Raw genomic sequence first — 6,722 nt, 5'->3', positions numbered from 1 at the left:
AGTCTAATTTCATAGAAAAATAATGGTGTAGCAAAATGAATTTTATATTTTAAGATATGTGAATTTTAGTGAGACAGGGTCAGAACTATTTTTGGAGTCCTCTGTTCTGAGTTTCGAAAATCATTAAAAATTGTACAAAAAGGGTTATGAGTTGTAGTTTATATGTCTAGATTCCTTAGTTGGTATATTTTCTGTAGAAACAAGTGAGAACACCATATGAAAATTATACAATGAGAAAGCTTATTTTTAGTGACAAGAGGTCAGGATAGTTGAGTGGTGAAATAGGGGAGACTTTAACTAATAAACTGTACTAATTGGCTGAACCAAAAATTCTGAAAAATTTATGGTAAAAATAAATTTGTGTCTAGTTTCAGAGAAAATTTACGGATTTAAATTTCAAAATTTGTAGCTTGAGTTATAACTAAATTAGTAACTGCTGCGCAGGTGGACAGCTTTGTTGTGAATAGTGATTAATTTCAAAAGTAAAATTTTATACCCCGAATTTTTAAGTTAAGGAAAGTAATGCCTTGAGCTCGACTCCGGCAACGGTCTTGGGTAAGGGGTGTTATAGGATTGGGTTGTGTACTTATGCAGGAAGGTAAAGTAATAGCATATGCTTCCAGACAGTTAAAGCTACATGAGAAAAACTACCCGACGCATGATTTAGAGTTAGCTGCCATTGTATTTGCGTTGAAGATTTGGAGACATCACTTGTACGGTGAGAAGTGTCGAATATTCACTGACCATAAAAGTTTGAAATACTTGATGACTCAGAAAGATTTGAACTTGAGGCAAAGAAGATGGCTAGAGTTGATTAAAGATTATGAGCTAGTGATTGATTATCACCCGGCTGAGTTGATGGCTAAATCGATGTTTTTCGAAGAAATCTATGAAGCTCAGAAAAATGACAGTGAGTTGCAAGCTAAAAGAGCTTAATGCGAGTCGGGAATAGAGTCTGATTTTCAGATAGGTTCTAATGGTTGTTTGATGTTCAGAGACAGAGTATGTGTACCAAAGAATGATGAGCTTATTCGGAAGATCTTACAGGAAGCACATAGCAGTTCTTTGTCTATTCATCCAGGTAGTACAAAGATGTGTAACAATTTAAAGAAAGTGTACTAGTGGGCAGGAATGAAAAGAGATATTTCAAAATTTGTTTCTAGATGCTTGATCTGTCAACAGGTAAAGGCTGAACATCAGGTACCTTCAGGTTTATTGCAGCCTGTGTTAGTTCCTAGTGGAAATGGGACCGAGTTACCATGGATTTTGTAGAAGGGTTACCGTTGACACCAAAAAAGAAAGATGCAGTATGGGTTATAATTGGTAAGCTAACGAAGTCGGCTCATTTTATTTCGGTTCGTATGGATTATTCACTTGACAAGTTGGCTGAATTGTATGTCTCAGAGATAGTCAGACTACATGGGGTACCGTTATCGATTATCTCAGACAGAGATCCGAGATTTACTTCACAGTTTTGGAGGAAATTGCAGGAAGCTTTGTGTACAAAGTTCAATTTCAGTACAACTTTCCATCTTCAGACTGATGGTCAATCAAAGAGAGTTATTCAACTACTTGAAGATATGCTCAGATGTTGTGTTTTAGAATTTCAAGGCAGTTGGGAGAAATATTTTCCGTTGGTAGAGTTTGCCTATAATAATAGTTATCAGTCGAGTTTGAAGACAAAGTGTTTTTGAAAGTATCCCCGTGGAAGAAAATTTTCAGATTTGGCAAGAAAGGCAAACTAAGTCCACGTTTCATTGGGTCGTTCGAGGTGTCTGAAAGAATTGGGCCCTTAGCATATCGGTTAGCTTTGCCAATTGAGTTAGAGAAGATTCATAATGTATTCCATGTGTCTATGTTACGCTGTTACCGTTCCAAACCATCACATGTGATCTGACCGACAGAGGTTGAGATTCAGCCAGACATGACTTATGTTGAAGAACCGGTAAAAATTCTAGATAGAGAGATTAAGCAACTAAGGAACAAGAGTATTGCATTTGTGAAAGTATTATGGAATATGCATGGAGTTGATGAGGCTACATGAGAGCTTGAGGAGGCCATGCAAAAACAGTACGCAAATCTCTTCACAGGTAAGATTTTCAGGGACGAAAATCGCTAAAAGGGGGGAGAAATGTAACATCCCGATTTTGGGCCTAGTCAGAATAGTGGTTTCGGGACCACAAATCCGATGAGGAAAAATTTATTTTTCTTATATTTGTATTGTCTACGATTTCACAGAATGATTTCATGAAAATTTTGTTCAAAAATTTTGACGTTTGGGCACTCAATTTAGTCAAAAGGACTAAATTGTAAAAAAATGCAAAACTTGAGTTCTACATGTTAGAGGTGTCCAATTGTTATGAAACTTTAAATTGGAGGTCCTTATATGGAAATTAGACCATTGGTTAAGTTGGTAGACAAAAATGGACATGAGATAAGTGAAATAGAAAATTTTAAGTTAGGGACAATTTGGTAATTTAGTAATAAAAAGAATTAAAAAGGGAAAAAGATGGCAAAATGTGCACATCTTCTCCATGGTGAACGAAAATAGCAAGGGGGAAGCCATATTTAGGGTTTTCAAGCTTCCAAGCTCCATAGTAAGTGAACCCAAGCCCCGTTTTTAATGTTCTTTACGTTTTTAAAGCCCAGTAACTTGATTTAGCTTATTCTAGCAATAATTTAATCTAGGGTTCATATTTGGTAAAATACCCATAGGTGAAATGTGTTTATTTTGATGTTTTATGGTAGAATATGAAGCTTGAAATTATGTTAACAACTTTTGCTAGTCGATTTTAAGTGAAAACGAGTATATTGACATAATCGGTAAAAATACCTAATGTTCATAAGTACATGCTAGAGTGGGAATTGGATGTTGCCATAGAAGGGAAAAATGTTCAGAATTTCATAAGACATAAGAATAAGAGATGAAGTTTAATTTTCGATCTTTGGGGAAAAAGTGTAATTATGCAAAAGTTTAGGGACAAAATCGTAATTTTTCCAAAGTTTGAGTCAAGGATTGTTTTGAAGAATGTGAGTATTAAATAAGCTAAATTTGCTATTATAGATCAAGAATAACGAAATTCGAAGTTAGACCGGGGAAAGAAAAAGATAGAGGACTAAGTTGCTAGATTTGGTCAAATTTTGTACCAATGTAAGTTTACCGTAAATAAATGCAATATTTTAATAATTATTATTAATTTTGTTATTTTCCAGCAATTATATATTTATTTCATGAAAATATCTAATGTTGACTCAAGTATGAGATGATAGAGAATTAGTGATACAAGCCCCGTTGAAACATTAGGAATGTATTGGATACAAATGTCATGACATTTGGGTAAAGAGATCCCATGTAAGACCATGTCAGGGAGATGGCATTGGCATCATTGAGTTTATGAGAGGTCCCATGTAAGACCATGTCTGGGACATGGCGTTGGCACCGCGATGAGAGGTCCCCCGTAAGACCATGTCTGGGACAAGACATGGGCACCAATATGAGAACTCTCATGTAAGACCATATCTGGGATATGACATTGGTAGTACAAGAAACATCCATGTAAGACCATGTCTGGGACATGGCTTTGGCATGTTATTATCAGAAAAGAGACCCAAGTATCCTTATTATTCCAATGTGGCTCAACGGGCTAGTAAACAAATTATGTTCCATGAAAGTTCAGGTAAAAGCATAAATAGCAGATTCAGGTGAGTTATAAGAGTTAAGAACATATTATGTTATCAATTGAGAACCAACATTTCAGCAAGATAAGAGTAAGTTATAATCATGAGTTATCTAAGTAAACAAGTAAGTGAACGAGTAAGAGATGAAGTAAAGAGAAAATTAGAGATCATGACACTTGAGTATATTTATTTGTGTTAAATGTTGTTATTTATTTTCTTGTAAACTTACTAAGCTTTATGCTTACTTCTTTTATTTCTTTTTCTTTCATATATTATTATCAAGCATAGTCGGGATCTTGAAGACGTTGGAGAGCGTCCACACTATCAACCACCACAACTCGGTATTTTAATATGATAAATGTTTCGAGCTATGGCATGTATAGAGACTTAGCCATTTCGATTGTATATTCTTAAATTATGACCAAAGGATGATATGTAAATATTTGATGATGAATAGTTATTAAAATGGCTAAGTATGAAGGTGTTTGTTGTTATAAAAGTCTAGGTGATAAATTATGCATAGAAATCATGAAAAGTAAAAATTGGCAGTGAATCAGTTTTGAGACAGCAGTAGTGACGTGAATTTGAAAAATCACCAAGGATAGTAGAAAATGAATTAGACGGTGGATGAGATATATAATTAAATTTTATTGAGTCTATTTTCATAGAAAAATAACAGTGTAGACAAAAGAATTATGTATTTTTAGATATTTTCATTTTAGTTAGACAAGGTCAAAGTGGTTTTTGGAATCACCTATTCTGACTTTGGAAAATCATTAAAAATTGTAAAAAAATATTTCTGAGATGTAATTTATATGTATAGATTTCTTATTAAGTATATTTTTTGTAGAAATAAGTGAGAACAATATATGAAGTCTGTACAATGAGATAATTAAATTTTAGTGGCGAGAGGTCAGGACAGTCGATCAGTGAAATAGGGGAGAATTTAACTAATAAACTGTACTAATTGACTAAACCAAAAATTCTGAAAAATTTATGGTAAAAATATATATGAGTCTAGTTTCAGGAAAAATTTACGGATCTAAATTTAAAATTTTTCAACTCGAGTTATAATTAATTTAGTAACTTCTGCGCAGGTGAACAACTTTGTTGTGAATAGTGAAATAAATTATTTTTATTTGTTTAAGTAATCGAAAAATTTTTAATGTTCCCGGTTGGGACCCGAACTGTTTCCGTTGCATGTTTTAGGGTCTCAAGAGTTCTTTTAGGGACATATTGATTGAATGTGAGTGAATTAATTTTAAAAGCAACTTTTTTATGCTCCGAACTAGTATGTTCAGTCAGGTAACGCCTCGTGTTCAACTCCGGCAACGGTCTCGGGTAGGGGTGTTACAGGCTTGGGTTATATATATGTATGAGAAGGGTTCATGAAAAAGGTTATTCCTTTTTTAATACTAATCTCTGATTCTTTTCTTAAATCTAAATGTATCTCTTCCTCATTTAAACTTGAAGCTAAGGTTTTTTGTTTAATCAGTGGTCAGTCCATATCTAGGTAAGTATTACAGATTTACATGTTAAGTTTTGAAAGATTAGGTCTGTAAGAGGTAAATGAATAGTAAGGTGTAAGTACAAGGCTCTCCATGAGGGTTCTTACTGATTGGGATGATAGTAATTTGTATGTGAATGAGTTTTAAATGTGATATTATATTCTTGATGCAGTTGTTGCTACTGGTTCAAGAAGGATTTCTAAGTCTGGAGCTTCGATCTATAGTGGGTAAGTATCAGGTGAGTCTCTATATCGACTCTTGCATGTGTACTGTACAAATAGAAGTATATCTGATTGATGATGATACCTCTATTAATTGGTAAGAGTCTGAGGCATAGTAAAAATGATATATGTGTTATGATGATATATGCGAGGTTCCGTTTGAATAGAATGTTGGGGATAAGTATGCAGCTAAAATCTGATACAAAAAGTATGAATCAGTCAGGAATGCAAACAAATTTGGGTATGTGAATACTAAACAAATGTTCCTCTGTGATGCCTCTAGTAGGGTAGATATATTGCTAACCAGATTGCAGATCACGATATGAAAACAAGTGTAAGACCATGAGGTTGAGACCCATGGCTTCGTATTACATGAAAACACTCATGGTTAGCCTTTAGTAAAATGAAAACTGAATTGGAAAATCACGATACATGAAAATGTGTAGATCCATATGGCTGAGACCCATGAAAATATATAAATGTATGAATGTTCATAGTGTAGCCTTCGATAATGTGTTTATTGAACTGAAAATTCATGATACATGAAATTTATGTATAATTCTATGAGGGAGAAACCCATTGCATCTTCTGTGAAAGTCTTCGAGACAGTAAACACATGATTCTATATGTTGCCCTTGTGGTGTATTCTATTTGGCCCTTGTGGCATACTCTGCTAAGTCTGTATGGTAGAATGTGATTATTTGCCCTTGTAGTATGTTTTGGATAAATTCTGAGTTTTTTTGTGATTAATGTTGCTATGATATGTTTATAATTTGTTCGAAGTTGATTTGGTTGAATTAGATCTGTGATGTAATTGAATAAGTTTTTAAGGAAGTTCATGAAAAGAAATGTGTATTTGTATGTTCAAAAAAAAAGGGAATTCACCATGGTAACCTGTTAGTTTTGAATATGGGTGTATTCATAATGAAAGACATAAGAAATTGTGTCACATCCCGAAAACCAGGTTATTAGAAATTGAGTCAATGAACCAAGAGTGTTCACGCCCCAATAATTTTTTTAAGTTGACCTTGGCACATTTAACAATATATAAGTATCGAGTCTAGTGATTTAGTAGTGGTGGAGCTGTCTTTGAAGACCTGAGTTCGAATCCCTTCCCTCACATTATTTTATTTTTGGTGCAATTTTGCTTCAAACCTTAGTAAATGTCGCACCATATTTAAAAAAAAAATGTTGTTGGAGTGTTAACAAACAAATGAGTTTGCCTAGTGGTTAAGAGAATTAATAAATTCCATTGGTTCCTTTGTTAAGTCCCCCACATCCCCATTCTTTTTTATTTAATTTTTGGCTCATAAAA

The sequence above is a fragment of the Gossypium raimondii genome, chromosome 6 (assembly GCF_025698545.1).
Source record: "Gossypium raimondii isolate GPD5lz chromosome 6, ASM2569854v1, whole genome shotgun sequence".
In the NCBI taxonomy this organism is placed as follows: domain Eukaryota; kingdom Viridiplantae; phylum Streptophyta; class Magnoliopsida; order Malvales; family Malvaceae; genus Gossypium; species Gossypium raimondii.
This window is presented reverse-complemented; position numbering follows the sequence as displayed.